Raw genomic sequence first — 16215 nt, forward strand, 5'->3', positions numbered from 1 at the left:
GAATCAAGCCCATTGTGCGCATTCCCAGAGCGCTCCTGCCCGTGGGTGCGCAATCCAGGACGCAGGCAGCCGGGCCAGCACCTGCGCACAACTGCACGACTCGCTGACCCGAGTGGGAAAGGAGGGGGGCAGAGGACGAGAACAGGGGGAGCGGTGGGCATGAGGACTGTTTCCTATACATGCCTGCTCCCCGTTTTCACAATAGCTTTCAGCTCTGGTATCCTTTAAAGAGAACCTTAAGAGATCCTTAAAGGGAAGATCCGCGGTAAAATAAAAAAATATATAAAGGAAGGATATTCTGGTAACAACTCATTTAAAAGTTTGTCTTCCCTCAAGGTTTGCCAATGTTTATTTATAATTTTCCTCACAGTCCCACTTTGTGAGCAATATTTCAAATTTAGTTTTAGTGAAAAATCCTCCAAATCCCTCCCCTGTCTCTTGGCTAATAGATCCTCACGACATATAAGTTGCACATCCTGCTTTGCTTTTTCCAAAATCCCCTCATCATAACCTTTCTCCCTAAATTTCTCTATTAATCCGTCAGCCTCCTTCAGATATTCTACATTTTCAGTACAGTTTCTTTTCAACCGGATCAGTTGTCCTTTAGGCACATTGTTCAGCCAAGATGGCAAATGACAGCTTGTAGCCAATATATAGCTATTAACATCTGTTAATTTTGTATACGTACGGGTCTTAATTAAACCTTCTTCTATATATATATTTAGATCCAGGAAATCAACCTGTTTACGATCAACCACAGAGGTAAACTTTAAATTATATTCGTTAGAACCAATTTTCTCCAAAAAATTCTCCAGGGCCTCCTCGGCCCCCCCCAGACGAACAGGACGTCATCAATAAACCTTTTCCAAAGGTTTATTGATGACGTATGGGCAGGAGGGGCCCGACGCGGACCTGGTCCTTTGGAAAAGGTTTATTGATGACGTCCTGTTCGTCTGGGGGGGGGGGGGGGGGGGCGAGGAGGCCCTGGAGAATTTTTTGGAGAAAATTGGTTCTAACGAATATAATTTAAAGTTTACCTCTGTGGTTGATCGTAAACAGGTTGATTTCCTGGATCTAAATATATATATAGAAGAAGGTTTAATTAAGACCCGTACGTATACAAAATTAACAGATGTTAATAGCTATATATTGGCTACAAGCTGTCATTTGCCATCTTGGCTGAACAATGTGCCTAAAGGACAACTGATCCGGTTGAAAAGAAACTGTACTGAAAATGTAGAATATCTGAAGGAGGCTGACGGATTAATAGAGAAATTTAGGGAGAAAGGTTATGATGAGGGGATTTTGGAAAAAGCAAAGCAGGATGTGCAACTTATATGTCGTGAGGATCTATTAGCCAAGAGACAGGGGAGGGATTTGGAGGATTTTTCACTAAAACTAAATTTGAAATATTGCTCACAAAGTGGGACTGTGAGGAAAATTATAAATAAACATTGGCAAACCTTGAGGGAAGACAAACTTTTAAATGAGTTGTTACCAGAATATCCTTCCTTTATATATAGGAAACCAGGTAACATTGGTCTGAAGGTGGCAATGGCAGCTGTAGACCCACTAGGGAAAAAACAGAAAAAACATAAAGAGGGGGGATTTGCAAGATGCGGAAGGTGCATTAATTGCAGAAGTACAAGGGGTTATAGAAGGATTACTGCAGTTGAGGGGCCACATGGGAGTTTTAAAATTAATCAGCTGATCACTTGTGACACTAGGGGTGTTATCTATTGTTTGATATGCCCCTGCGGGAAAAAATATATTGGTAGGACAAAACGGGAACTCCATTCGAGGGTGGGCGAACATTTTAACAACATAAGGAAGGGGTGGGAGGAACATCCACTTTCTAAGCATTTTAAAAGGATGCATGAATGCCAGGTAAAGGATATTGTCTTTTTTGGTGTGGAACTGGTCCCAAGGGACCCGAGGGGAGGGGACTATATTGCCAGGATGTCCATGGTGGAGAGTAGGTGGATATTTAACCTGGACACCCTGGCACCCAGGGGCTTAAATGAAGAGATGGAGCTTTTTGGATTTTTTAAATGAGGTTGGAATGTATGATGACGCATTGATACTGGAGGGTATGCTGATGAGCGGGAGATGCTGATGATGCTGCTAGGAAGTGAAGAATATGTGTGCTATGAGGGTGTGTGTGTATAAGTACACACATAGTTTCATAGTTTTATAATTTTATGATCTTGATCAATGAATCATGTATAGATTAGTAGCCTGTTTGTTATATAGCGGGGGTGGAGCTGAGGAATATTACATATTATATACAACTGCACTATGAGGACATCTGGAATAAATCAACAAAAACAAATAACAACAAAAAAACAAACGAAAAAGAAATGTTCAGGAAAAGTCCTAAGGAAAATACTGTGTCTTTAAGGAAAAGAGTGGGGAGGAGTTTGAGAGCTATATATGGCCGGTGTCGAAGTTTCAGGACAATTCCAAATCATTCTGATGAAGACACACGTCTTAGTGTCGAAACATGTTAATGAGGTCTAATTGGGGCGCCCCATGAGATCTATTGGAATAAGCTGCTATTTGTACAGCCCTTCTTGAAGTTGCCGAAGGTTTCTGAGTAAAACCAGACCACTGCGAGTTGGAACGCAGGAAGAAGCAGAGAGACGCACGGAAGTGACGTCTCTGTTCTGAACTTGGATCCAGGAAGTACTATTGGAGGCTGTTGCGGAGTACAAGGAGTGAGGAGCGGTATTCTGAGCGGGACCCGCTATCCCCGCCTGGCTTCAATTTTACGGCGGGTGGGTGTGAACGGGGATACCAACCTTAGTTCCCCTCTTCCTCCTGGACAACGGCTGCGGGAACCCTGGACTTTACTTGTCATTCGCCATAACACACGGATGTGGACTAAGGACTATATCATCCTACCCGTAAGCATATAGGCTGCATGCCTTCTTACAGAGCAAGTTAGCTGTCTGATATTTAACAGATTCAATTGCGAATGGTTATTGTATACCCTGAAAATAAGAAAATAATAATCGGATGTGTGCAGTAGGAAGGACTTAGTAAGACCGCTGCATGGCAATATTTGGGAAGTTTTTCCGTCTATGATATAGGTACTATTTTATATATTTTTTTGATATATATATATATTTTTGATTTTTTACCTTGAGTTTATAGAGATTTTTGAATTTTTAGTATATGCTATTTTTAGGTGCACCTATATAGGGCTCATCAGCATGCTCTCAGATTGGTTGGGTGTATGAATGGTTGGAGAACTTGATATTGTATATGAGAATTTGTATATGTGATTTTTATGAGATCAACTGATTCTATTTTACGCTAAATAAAGAGACAATACGTTTACAGTAAGTGCCAGCGCTCCGCAGTACAAGAAAATCTCTACTGCGCCTGCGCCGCATGCTCCCGGCAAATGGAGCATGAAAGAGGACGTGCGCAGCCAGGGCCACCCAGGCACAGGGCCCAGTGACAGCTCAGTCACCAAAAGCGAAACTGAGCCGCGACGGGGGGACCAGAGGATCGTGAGGGCAGGCGCTTGCACAGGACGACTGCAGTGGGCCGCTAAGTAGGTAAGTAAAACTGCCTTATCCCTTTAAGAAGTAAAAATAGTGCATTAAAATATTATAAAAAAACTGAAAAATAATTACCAATTAAAACAATATATACCCAACAGTGAAATAAAAGGATAAATTGGGACCTCTGTTGCTTTCCATTTGGTAACGTGGTCTGTCCAGTTGGGTTACAGTGGAAGTCCTGCTGTAAATGTCCTGCAATTTGATGGTGAATTTAAGGTAAATTCTAGCACATATACCAATGGTCCAGTGGTGTACCTACCACAAGGCTGCAGGTGCTCACAGCACCGGGTGTAGCCATGGCTAGGGGTGCCGCTGTGGTGCTCAGTCACTGTGTTCATCCACCTGGGACCTTTTCTCATAGTTTGGGCAACATTCGGGAAAATAAAAGCAGGCAGTGCAGGGGACTGTACTACTTCCTGCACTAGATGTAGCACCCCTCCTCCTTCCTGTCCCGTGGGCAATGTGTCTCCTCCTCGCTACACAACGCCTGCTATGAGTGAATGTGCAGAGCAGCAGGGTGAGTAGAGAGAATGATTGCTGTGCTGCAGCTGGGACATTAGCAATGAGAGGTGGCAGGATGTGTTTAGTGCTTCAGAAGTTGCCTGTCATTAGTAGCCAAGTGCACTGGCGCTGTAATACCAGAGTGCCCTGGACTATTGATTATTCTGATCAAAGTAATAAATCAGTAACGCAGAGCAGTCTGCTGTTGCAGAAGCCAGTGATACAGGTGCTGACAGCTGACTTCTGTAGTGAGTATAGAAGCAAGCTCCAGGCAATTTACAATAGCTTGATTACAGGTAATCTTATCTCTTTTCCAAGCTACCCCTCCCACCCTGTTGTCTTCCCCCATGACCCTTTCCTCTTTTCAGATTTTAGTGGCTTCTTTTAACAGCATGTCCCTGCCAAATAGCACTGGTGATGTCTGCAGTCCCAGTGAGAGGTCTTCCTGCCATTTCTCCTCTCCCACCAGGCTCTCTGTTTTGTGCCTCTACCTTTTTACCTCTTTAAAGTGGCACTATGGCTAATATCTAATTTTTTTGTCACTTTCATATAATTATTTGTGTGTGGAGCAATGTTAATAACATGTATTGTGGCCGATCAAAAGGATTTTTTACACTGCCATTATCCATCTATAGCTTTAGAGTCACGTCGGAAGATTTACCTTTCGGACGCGACTCAGAACAATCCATTTAGCAGTAGGAGGCATTCGTTTCTGCAGCTTGAGCTGCCATTATTGTCCACCCCTCTGGTCAGCTCAGCTAGATTGTTCCATCTTCTAACTGCACTATTGTGCAGTTACTAAGCTCACTTCAGTGCCGTAAAGTGCAGGGAGCAGCCGCCGTACTGTGCAGGATGCAGCCGTACGGATCTCTGGTTATACGCTGCCTGCCAAGGACCCCTGTGTGGCAGGGGCGTGACTAGGGTTGTAGCGGTGGTCTGATTAGAAGTGTGGCAGGGGCGTGACTAGGGATGTGGCGGGGCATGAGTACAGGTGTGGCAGGGGCGTGTCTTAAAGCATTCTCTCTTTCTTATTTCAAAAACTCGGTAGGTATGCTTGCTGGTTCATGAATGTCGGTGAGCTCTAGTTCTGAAAAGATGCAACAATCTCAGCAAAAGATGAAAAGACAATAAAATCGCCGGAGGTTTATCGGCCAGAAGACTTACTGCCAGAGTCCTTTAAGCGACTGACTTCCTAAGTAGGTGGGGTTTTAGCATCAATTCTGTCTGTCAGTCACAACTGTTCCTGTTTGACCCCGACAGCCGGTTGCGGTTGATTCACAGCGCATAACGCAGATCGCGAGAAGAGATAGAAGTGTTTTCTTTACTTGAATGCTTTATTAAATCTGTCTGGGGCCGCCGGATTGCTTTCCTATATCATTTTTACCGCCTGCCAGAGGACGCCGCGGCCTTTTTTTCCAGTAAAGATAAAATCCGTTTTCATTTATATTCCGCGGCCGCTCATCTCTGCGGCCCCACCGCTCACTGCGGCATCTGGAGATCGCGTTTCCTTGTATATGTTATGGGTTTTTTTTCAGACTTTATGGGGTTACGGTATTGATGAAGAGCTCAGCTACAAAGTATTGTCTGTGCGTTGGTTAAAGTGGAACGATCGCTTAAAGAGAACCAGAGATGAAGCACCCTCTTGTATTTTACCTTATAAATCAGTGGGAGCATGACAGTAAACACCTAATCTGCCCTTTGTTTCATTGTTCTCTGTGTAATCTGACTGTTATCACCTCTGATAAGAATCCCCGACTGAGAAGTCAGGCTGCTCCGTCTAGCTTTGCTACAGAAAGATTATAGCTAAGTCTGTCTTCTGTGGTGTTATTTCAAGCCCAAGCCTGCCCCCTTGTGGCTCTGCTATAATGACTCAGCCATTATCATTCCCAGCAAAGCCAGATTTAATTGCTCAGTCTGGGATTCTTGTGACTGCTGTTAACAGACACTTTTAGCAGTGAGGAGGAAACAGAGAGCATGGTAAGAGTTTTCTCTAATGTTCTTACTGATATACATGGTAAAATACACAAGGGTGCTTCCTCTCTGGTTCCCTTTAAAGTAACCATTGTGTGTATCAATTTGGCACAAATGGCAGCCATGTTTATTGACTACATAAGAAGATGTGCTTCATTCATAATTGACTAGTGGTGCCCCCCCAATAGCTTCCCTGGTGGTCTGGTGGTACCCCAATCCCCATATAACATCCCTGGTGGTCTAATGGTACCCTCCTCCCCCCTCAACAGCTTTCCTGTTGGTCTAATGCCACCTCCATCCCCATATAACATGCCTGGTGGTCTAGTGGTGCCCCCCCTCCCCTAATAAAACATTCCTGATGGTCTAGAAGTACGCCCTTCCAGAGTCGACAGGGCAGGACTACCAGTATTCCGGTAAGGACTACTGGTAGTCCTGCCCTGCGCAAATCGCCCAAGTAAGAACTGGCCCATAGTGTTTTATTACACTAGCGCTTTCAAAAGTGCTAGTGTTTGTTTGAGCGTTTTGCCGAAATCGCAAAACGCTCAAATGTGAATGGGGCCTAACTTTTTCAAATATCTCATCAGGGGGGTCTGTATGTCTGATATTGTGGTGAAACCCCTCCTACAGTGTGATGTCATGACCATGGTCCTGACAGTTTGCTGTCTGTGAACCCCGTTGCATTGTGGGAAATAACGGCTGTTTCCAACTGCCAAGCAGGCAGCATCTTTCTCTGTGCATTGAACTCTAGTAATGAACATTCAGTACAAATCACCTGGGAGGACTAAAGATGTCACCACCAGTGATAAACTTCAGAATATAAATCATGGAGAGGAAATATTTTTACAATGGACAAACACTGATTAAATCTATAAATGAATATTGTACTCAATTATTCATAATGTTATTTTCACTACAGTTCTTCTTTAAAGAGGAACTGTAACGAGAAAACGGCCCCTGGGGGGTACTCACCTCGGGTGGGGGAAGCCTCAGGATCCTAATGAGGCTTCCCACGCCGTCCTGCGTCCCTCGGGGGTCTCGCTGTAGCCCTCCGTACAGCCGTGACGCAATATTTACCTTCCTGGCTCCTGCGCAGGCGCTCTGGCGGCTGGCGGCTCCGAAGTAGGCGGAAATACCCGATCGCCGTCGGGTCTGCTCTACTGCGCAGGCGCAACTTTCCGGCGCCTGCGCAGTAGAGCGGACCCGACGGAGATCGGGTATTTCCGTCTATTTCCGTGCCGAAAGCAGCCACAGCGCCCCCCACTGGAGCCAGCAAAGGTAAATATTGCACTGACAGTCGGCACAGTCGCCGGCTGTTCGGAGGGCTGCGGCGAGACCCCCGTGGGACAGAGGACGGCGTGGGAAGCCTCATTAGGATCCGGAGGCTTCCCCCACCCGAGGTGAGTACCCCCCAGGGGAGGTTTTTGTTGTTACAGAGTCTCTTTAAAGGACTTACGAGGCCAAATGCTAAAAAAAGTTAAATACCTGCATCCTATTTTAAGGCACAGAGAAGGCCGTCGGCGCCCTCCGTGCCGTTCCACCGGGTCCCCGCCTCTCAATAGCCCCCCGGGCCGGCTCACAATCTCACGGCCTGGGTCGGGCTCTCCTGCCTGCAGTAAGATGGCCGCGAGTGCGGCTGCGCAGCTCTAGGGCCAACCCCCCGATCCACGCTACAGGAAACAGCCTGGCTACAAATATGTTTTGCACTGTACATACACATGTTTATCTCATGTCATATGTCGCCTCGGGTACACAATAAAGAGAAACTGTAACCAAGAATTGAACTTCATCCCAATCAGTAGCTGATCCCCTTTCCCATAAAACATCTTTTCCTTTTCACAAACAGATCATCAGGGGGCGCTGTATGGCTGATATTGTGGTGAAACCCCTCCCACAGTGTGAGGTCAAGACCATAGTTCTGACATCACACTGTGGGAGCCTTGTTGCATTGTGGGAAACAACAGCTGCTTACAGCTGTTTCCAACTGCCAAAAAAGCAAGCAACAGCTACTTCCAGTGACATCACCTGCCAGCAGTTAAAATGTCACCATGTGATAAATGTCAGAATGTAAATCAGGGAGGGGAAAGATTTTACAATGGGCAAACACTGACTAAATCATTTATACATAATTACGGTAAACATTAAGCACTTTTTTTTACAACATTATTTTCACTGGAGTTCCTCTTTAAAGCGGAATGAATGCCAGCATTTCTTCTTTGCTCTAAAAGATTATTTACAGCATATTATACTGTATACAACCACCATTTTTTTTTACTAGAACAGCATTCAATTAGTCAAACACTTGCAAGTTCTCTGCAGAGAAAGTTGGACTCATCTGAACTGCAGATAATGTTATCTTGTGTTTACATTCCTCACTTGATACAATTAAGTAACTACTTCTCTGACACTGCAGACTCTCCTGAACACAGTCAGACCCTTAGAAAGTATTTCTGCTTACATTACAAGATGAAAAACCAGTTATGAATAAAATGCAAAGGCAGCTCTCAGAGCAAAAGAACTGTACTTTGGGAACTTGTTATTTCTAAATGAATAATAATACTTATGCACAAAAGCAAATATGATAACCGTATGGCATATAAAAAGTAGGAAAACATGTTTTTATTGAATATTATGTTATGTTTTATACTGCTTTAAGGCCTGCTAGAATGAGTTGAAGGTAGGGGCGAGTCTGATGGGTGGAGGGAGGGAATTCCATAGAGTAGGGGCTGCTCTGGAGAAGTCCTGGAGCCTTGTGAGTGAACTCTACACATTCCCGCGTACAGCTACAGAATAGCCATTTTCTACAGTACAACAGAAGAGGTTACACAAAGCGAAGCACCTGATAGGCAGTTATTAGCAGCTCCTTTACTTGTCATTGCTGTGACTTTTCTGAATGATGGCCTGTTGTTATCATGACATTTGCTTGCAGTTACATTTCCTCCAGCAGGCAGACCAGTGATCTCTCGCCTTGCAGCTGCAGCAGCATTCCACAGACGTGACTGGAAGCCATATCTGTGCAGAGGAGAAAAAAAACAAACCAATTATAGGAGTAGAGGCAAAATACATTATCTCTGTACATGCAATAACAGCATTAACCTTTATAGCGTACTAGCTGATCGCCCGGCGTTGCCCGGCTATGTATTTGGCTGGTGTTGGCTGCGCCCACTTTTTCTAACCCTAACACACAATTACTCAATAACCAAGTTTGTGAGCTTTGCGGTCTTTGGCATCAAATATGTGCATTGAAATGAAACAAATCTGATTGGCTGTTTGTGGCTCCACCCCCTCTTCTGAATTTGAACCCCTAGTCACCCAATGACCAACTGTACCAAGTTTTAGACTTGTGCCATTAACAGTGCAAGAATGGCAGCAATTAAATATTTCCCTTGAAAATCAATAGGTGAATTTTGATTGGCTTTTCTTAGACTCCACCCACTTTTCTGAATATTAATCCCAGTCACCCAGTGACCAGCTGTACAAAGTTTGAGAACCCTGCCATTAACAGTGTAAGAATGGCTGCAGTTTACATTTTCTCAGTGAAATTTGTATTTGTCTCTGCCCACTTTTTGGTTATGGGAATAAAAAGTATCCTATACTTTATTCCAGGTAATGTGCTATGTGTGTGCCAAATTTCATTCAAATCCGTTCAGCCATTGTTGCGTGATCGAGTAACAAACATCCAAACTTTCAAATTTTAATATTAGTGAAATAGCCTGGCAATACACGACTTTGTCTGCTGTATTTACTTTATTTGTATTTATTTATCTCTTGTGTTTAAATGGACCCTGAGCACTAGCCCTGGGTATGCATTTAAAGAAACACTGAAGCGGAAAAAACTATATGATATAATGATTTGTATGTGTAGTACAGCTAAGAAATAAAACATTAAGAGCAGAGACATGAGTGTAATATTGTTTCCAGTACAGGAAGCGTTAAGAAACTCCGGTTGTTATCTATGCAAAAGAGCCATTGAGCTCCAGGACTTTCAAAGTTGCAGAGAGCTCTGTCTTCTGAAGCTTGTTATCTCAACTGTCAGTCACTGTATCTTCTTTTTCTCTCCAGAGGACAGGTCAATAGTTCAGTGGGTTGCTCTGTAAAATCATTTAGAATGCTGAGTAGTGTGTAAATTGCAAATATTAGAGAATGATGCAAGGTTATAAAAATCACTATAGGACTGAAAATAAAAAGATGAGAATATTTTCTTTGCTACTAATGTTCTACTAATTATCCATACTACACAACTAATTTATTATATCCTATATATATATATATATATATATATATATATATATATATATATATATATATATATATATATATATATATATATATATATATATATAATTTTTTTTTTTTTTTTTTTGCTTCAGTGTCTCTTTAAAGGAGAACTGTAGTAAGAGGGATATGGAGGCTGCCGTATTTATTTCCTTTTAAGCAATACCAGTTGCCTGGCAGCCCTGATGGTCTATTTGCCTAAAGAAGTGTCTGAATCACACCAGAAACAAGCATGCAGCTAATCTTGTCATATCTGTCTAAATTTGTCAGAAACACCTGATCTGCTGCATGCTTGTTCAGGGCCTATGGCTGAAAGTATTAGAGGCAGAGGATTAGCTGAATAGCCAGGCAACTGGTATTGCTTAAAAGGAAATAAATATGGCAGCCTCCATATACCTCTCACTACAGTTCTCCTTTAACCTCCTTGCCGGTCTAAAAAATCCGGCAAGGAGGCAGCGCCGCACATTTTTTTAATTTTTTTTTTTTTTAAATCATGTAGCGAGCCAAGGGCTCGCTACATGATAGCCGCTAAGCGGCGGCATCCCCCCACCCACTCCGATCGCCTTCGGCGATCAGAGTATGCAGGGAATCCCGTTGAGAACGGGATTTCCTGCAGGGCTTCCCCGGTCGCCATGGCGACGGGGCGGGATGACGTCACCGACGTCATGGACGTCGGGACGTCATAGGGAATCCCGATCCGCCCCTAAACGCTGCCTGGCACTGATTGGCCAGGCAGCGCAGGGCTCTGGGGCGGGGGGGAGCGACTCGGCGCGGCGGATTGCGGCGGATCGGCGGCGAGCGGCGGCGATCGAAAGTTACAAGCAGCTAGCAAAGTGCTAGCTGCTTGTAACAAAAAAAAAATTATGCAAATCGGCCCAGCGGGGCCTGAGATATCCTCCTGCGCAGGTTACCCCGAGCTGAGCTCGGGATAACCGGCAAGGAGGTTAAGCATCCCCATGTATAATTAGTTATGCCCACACACTCACCCTGCCCGGTTTCTAGCCTCTCTGCCTCCCGATTCTTCAGTTTCAAAATACATTACAGCAGCGAGCCAGCGACTTTGTGACCCCCAGAAAAGGAAGCCTGCAGGTCCTCTCTGCACATGCGCAGGCTTCCTGTAGAGATGGCCCGAACGGTTCGCCTGCAAACCGTTCCAGGTGAACTTTCGGTGGTTCGCGTTCGCCAGCGAAGGCGAACTTTTGCAGAAGAAAATGCAAATAGATTGGTGGCAGATATCCCCACAAAATGCAATCAAATTGGCAGCAGATATCCCCACAAAGTGCAAAAAGATTGGCGGCAGATATCCCAACAAAATGCAGTCAAATTGGCGGCAGATTTCCCAACAAAATACAATCAGATTGGCGGCAGATTTCCGGACAAAATACAATCAGATTGGTGGCAGATATACCCACAAAATGCAATTAGATTGGTGGCAGATATCCCCACAAAATGCAATTAGATTGGCGGCAGATATCCCCACAAAATACAATCAGTTTGGCAGCAGATATCCCCACAAAATACAATTAGATTGGCGGCAGATATCCCCACAAAGGCAGGTCCCCAGTTAGTGGGGGCCCCCATGCTGGAAGGGGGTGCAGTGGGCACAGAGCAGCGGGGAGGGGGGGAAGCCTCCCCCCTCCCTCACCTGGAGACCCCCCTCCCTCACCTGGAGCCCCCCCAGTTTAGGTAGGCAGGTGACAGGTGTCCTCAGTTAGGTAGGTCTAAGTTCCCCCCCCCCCAGCTTGGTAGGGGGGGCAGTGGGCACACACAGAGCGGCGGGGAGGGGGGGAAGCTTCCCCCCCTCCCTCACCTAGGGTCCCCCCCTTCCGCGCTCCCCCTTCCGCACTCCCCCTCCCTCCAAAATTGCAGCCAGTGGCAGCGAGCGGAGAATAGCTTACCGGCATGATGACATCAGAGGAGATCCATCGCTCTGCGTGCCGCTGGCTGGTCTCCGTCTCCTGCAATGCATTGACCAATCACGCTCTCACAGGAAGTACTGCAAGAGCGTGATTGGTCAGTGCATTGCAGGAGACGGAGACCAGCCAGCGGCACGCAGAGCGATGGATCTCCTCTGATGTCATCATGCCGGTAAAGCTATTCCTCGCTCGCTGCCACTGGCTGCAATTTTGGAGGGAGGGGGAGTGCGGAAGGGGGGCCCCTAGGTGAGGGGGGGGGAAGCTTCACCCCCTCCCCGCCGCTCTGTGTGCCCAATTATCCCCCTTCCTGTGCTGTTCCCGCTCTGGGGCCCCCAGGAGGAGGGGCCCACCGATGGAATCATCGGCAGTTTGGTGGGTCAGTCTGAGCCTGCCTATGCCTACCTAACTACTGGGGCACCTACTTGCCTATACGGGGACACCTACCTATGCCTACCTACCTATACTAGGGCACCTACCTATGCCTACCTACCTATACTGGGACACCTACCTATACCTACCTATACTAGGGCACCTACCTATGCCTACCTACCTATACTGGGACTCCTACCTATGCCTAGCTAACTACTGGGGCACCTACCTATGCCTACCTACCTATACTGGGACTCTTACCTATGCCTAGCTAACTACTTGGGCACCCACCTATGCCTATCTACCCATACTGGGACACCCACCTATGCCCACCTACCTATACTGGGACTCCTACCTATGCCTAGTTAACTACTGGGGCACCTACCTATGCCTATCTACCTATACTGGGGCACCTACCTATGCCTATCTACCTATACTGGGACACCTACCTATGCCTACCTACCTATACTGGGACTCCTACCTATGCCTAGCTAACTACTGGGGCACCTACCTATGGCTATCTACCTATACTGGGACACCTACCTATGCCTACCTACCTATACTGGGGCACCTACCTATGCCTACCTACATACAAGAAGATAATAAGGTCGTTGCTTCATTGTGGACAGACCAAATTTGATCAGCTGGACAGTCACTGTTGTTCTATCATTGAGCTACCACAGCCCGGCGACCATATGAGCTTGAAAACCGCTATCGCCATGGTGCGCACCAGTGCAGCACGGCCGTCACTACACAAACAGCTGTTTGCGGTGTGGTGTGTCAGTGTGAAGCAGAACTCTAATTACACTCCCTGATTGATGTATACACATGCAAGATGTTTGAAAGCACGTTAGGCCTGCAGTTTAGCATTCAATGTGATATCTGCCCTTAAAACGCTGCTTTGCGTCACATCCAGATTTTTCCCCGGGACTTTTGGCATGTATCCCACTCTGCTATGCCCCCCTCCAGGTGTTAGACCCCTTGAAACATCTTTTCCATCACTTTTGTGGCCAGCATAAATGTTTCCAGTTTTCAAAGTTCGCATCCCCATTGAAGTCTATTGCGGTTCGCGAAAGTTCGCGCGAACCGAACCTTTTGCGGAAGTTCCCGAACCTAAAATCGGAGGTTCGGGCCATCTCTAGCTTCCTGGATATTTCCTCCTCTGTTCCCCTCTCCTCTGTCACGCGTCAGTAACGGCGGGCGATAATTTTGCGAGCGTCAAACGCAAAAAAATCCTTGATGCTGCCCCCAGTGTATAAATGTGCCCCTTATGTGCACATTTATACATTACCTGTCCTGTGTCGCCCACCGCACGTTGCCAATCCGTCTTCCGAATATCCCGCTCCTCCATTAGCAGTATACATGCCACCTGCATATAGCACGTGGCGTGTGTATGACGTCACATGCGCCACCATGTGCTATACACTGGCATGCCGCTAATGGAGGAGCGGGATATGCGGAAGACGGATTGGCACCGCACGGTGGGCGACACAGGACAGGTAATGTATAAATGCACACACGGTGGGGCACATTACCTGTCCTGTGTCGCCCACCGCGACACTGTAGCTTTTTGGGAGAGATCGCGGTTAGCGGTTCTATACATGATAATGGCAATCGCTCAAGAATCGCCGGCAAAATGCTGCGTGTAACGCGTTTGTGGTTAAAGCTAACCTCAAAATGCCACGATCGTGGAAGTTAGAACACTGCCATAGGATTAAATGGCTAGCGGGGTTTTTCCAAAAAACGCTAGCGGTTTACGGTGAGCTGGAAACGCGCGATTCCCGCTCAAGTGTGAACAAGGCCTTACCAGGCAGCAGCAAGCAGTTGTGAGAGTTTTCAACTGTCTGCACAAATGAGGCCTGAATGTCGAGATGGTCTTATTTCATTCAGGAATTTACCGCAATTGGATTACCGCATGCTGAAAATTGTTGTGGGTACTTATCCGTTAGCCGGGCGCATCCTCTAGGTGGCGACAAAACTCCACCAGAGTTACATCTTTCCCTACTATCCATGTCGGCCTGGAGGGGGAATAGTAATTAGCGCCACCTGCCGGATGCGCCCGGCTAACGGATAAGTACCTTGTTGTGAATAGAGCCCCCATTGGGCTCTATTCTCAATGACTTCCCGCATGCGGTTAAGTACATGCGGGAAGTTTGCAACCAAAACATCGGCAAGTTCACATTCACAAAATGTTCCGCATGTTTTTTCCGCATGCGGAAAAAGTGCGGGAAAAGTGCAGGATTCACGTGGAAAAATTTCCGCAAAAGTTGGTATTTTCCGCACACAAAAATTAATTTGCAAAACATTTCAATCGCCTCATTTCGACGTTATACGCCATATTTTTATCACCTACCAGTAGTAGGTAATATTCCGCATCCCATTGATTTTAATAAAGTCTGGAGGCTTAAGGGCTGTGCTTGCTGGACTTTGAGGGCTCGTTTCCACTAGTGCGGCGTGCGTCTCGTAGACGCACGCCGGCACTGAGCGGGTGGGCGGGATCGCAGGCGATTCCCATCAGCCGTGCCATGCACGGCTATGGGAATCGCAGCCTCCGCCGCGAATTCTGTGGGGGTTTCCGGCCGAATCGCTACTGCAAGCGATTCGGCCGGCGGCGCCGTTGTCCCCTATGGCAGAGTTTCCCCGCGCGATTTGCCTGCGGGGAAACTCTGCGGATTCGCGGCCGTTTCCGCGAGAGTGGAAACGGGCCCTGACATTTATAACACTTTTTCATGCGACCTTTTTACCACATGTTTACCGCACGTTTAATGGCTGTTTCCGCATCTTTTTTACCGCAAAACATGCGGAAAATTTTAGTGAATGCGGAAAAAATGCGGAGTTTACCGCTGGCGGAAATTGCGGTAATATTTCGCGGTAATTTAGCCTCTCTGAGAATAGAGCCCATTGCGGGTGTCAGTTTTTAAGTTGCCTGTATTTGCATAACATATTTGCATAAATATGCATAAACCTGGTATCATTTTCATCTTATTGGCCATACTTTGATTGGTCATCTGAGGCAGGGATCAGCTGGTCACTAATTGGTCAGACAGAGATAAATAGATTGGGGAGGGCTGTGGTGAGCTAGTCTCCTCCTCAGTCTACCCAGGACTCTTCTTGAGCAGGTAAGCTGCATAGACCAGGCACAATAAATGGCTTCCATTTGTGAAGACCTGTTTGGTAAAACTGTTGTGTTTGGTGAATTACTCATGCAATCAAAAAAAAAATGTTTTGAGCATTCAGTAATATTTTCACACATGTGGTAAAAGTTTAACTTTTCACAAGGCTTTTTACCTCATGTGGTATTTAATGCTTATTGCAGTGCATGAGATTAACATCAAACTTGTATAAATTCAAACCTGTTATGTTTATTTGCTACCTACAGTAATTATGTGAATTTAGGGAAGTGTTTTATTAAAGGGACACTTAAGCCTGCAATAAAATCAGTGCATTCACCTGGGGCTTCTACCATCCCCCTGCAGCCCTCCTGTGACAGGCTTACTGTAACTATGCAGGCCTGGCCATGTGTCTCCTTCATGTTACTGTATGCAGCAGTGTCCTGTGCAGGACATGGGAGGATGGGCATGTGAAGACCATGCATGGCCAGGCCTGTCAGTGAA

At 46.1% G+C, this 16215-nt stretch overlaps 1 long non-coding RNA gene across 1 annotated transcript in view; it reads right to left on the reverse strand.

Moving 5' to 3' along the window:
• LOC137564460 (uncharacterized) overlaps positions 1-16215 on the reverse strand; it is a 69942-nt gene that overhangs the window by 33577 nt on the left and 20150 nt on the right. The window contains exon 2 of the long non-coding RNA XR_011030603.1: positions 8881-9053. This is a non-coding gene — a long non-coding RNA (uncharacterized lncRNA). The remainder of the gene's footprint in view (positions 1-8880; positions 9054-16215) is intronic.

Source organism: Hyperolius riggenbachi, chromosome 3 (genome assembly GCF_040937935.1).
Source record: "Hyperolius riggenbachi isolate aHypRig1 chromosome 3, aHypRig1.pri, whole genome shotgun sequence".
Taxonomy (NCBI): domain Eukaryota; kingdom Metazoa; phylum Chordata; class Amphibia; order Anura; family Hyperoliidae; genus Hyperolius; species Hyperolius riggenbachi.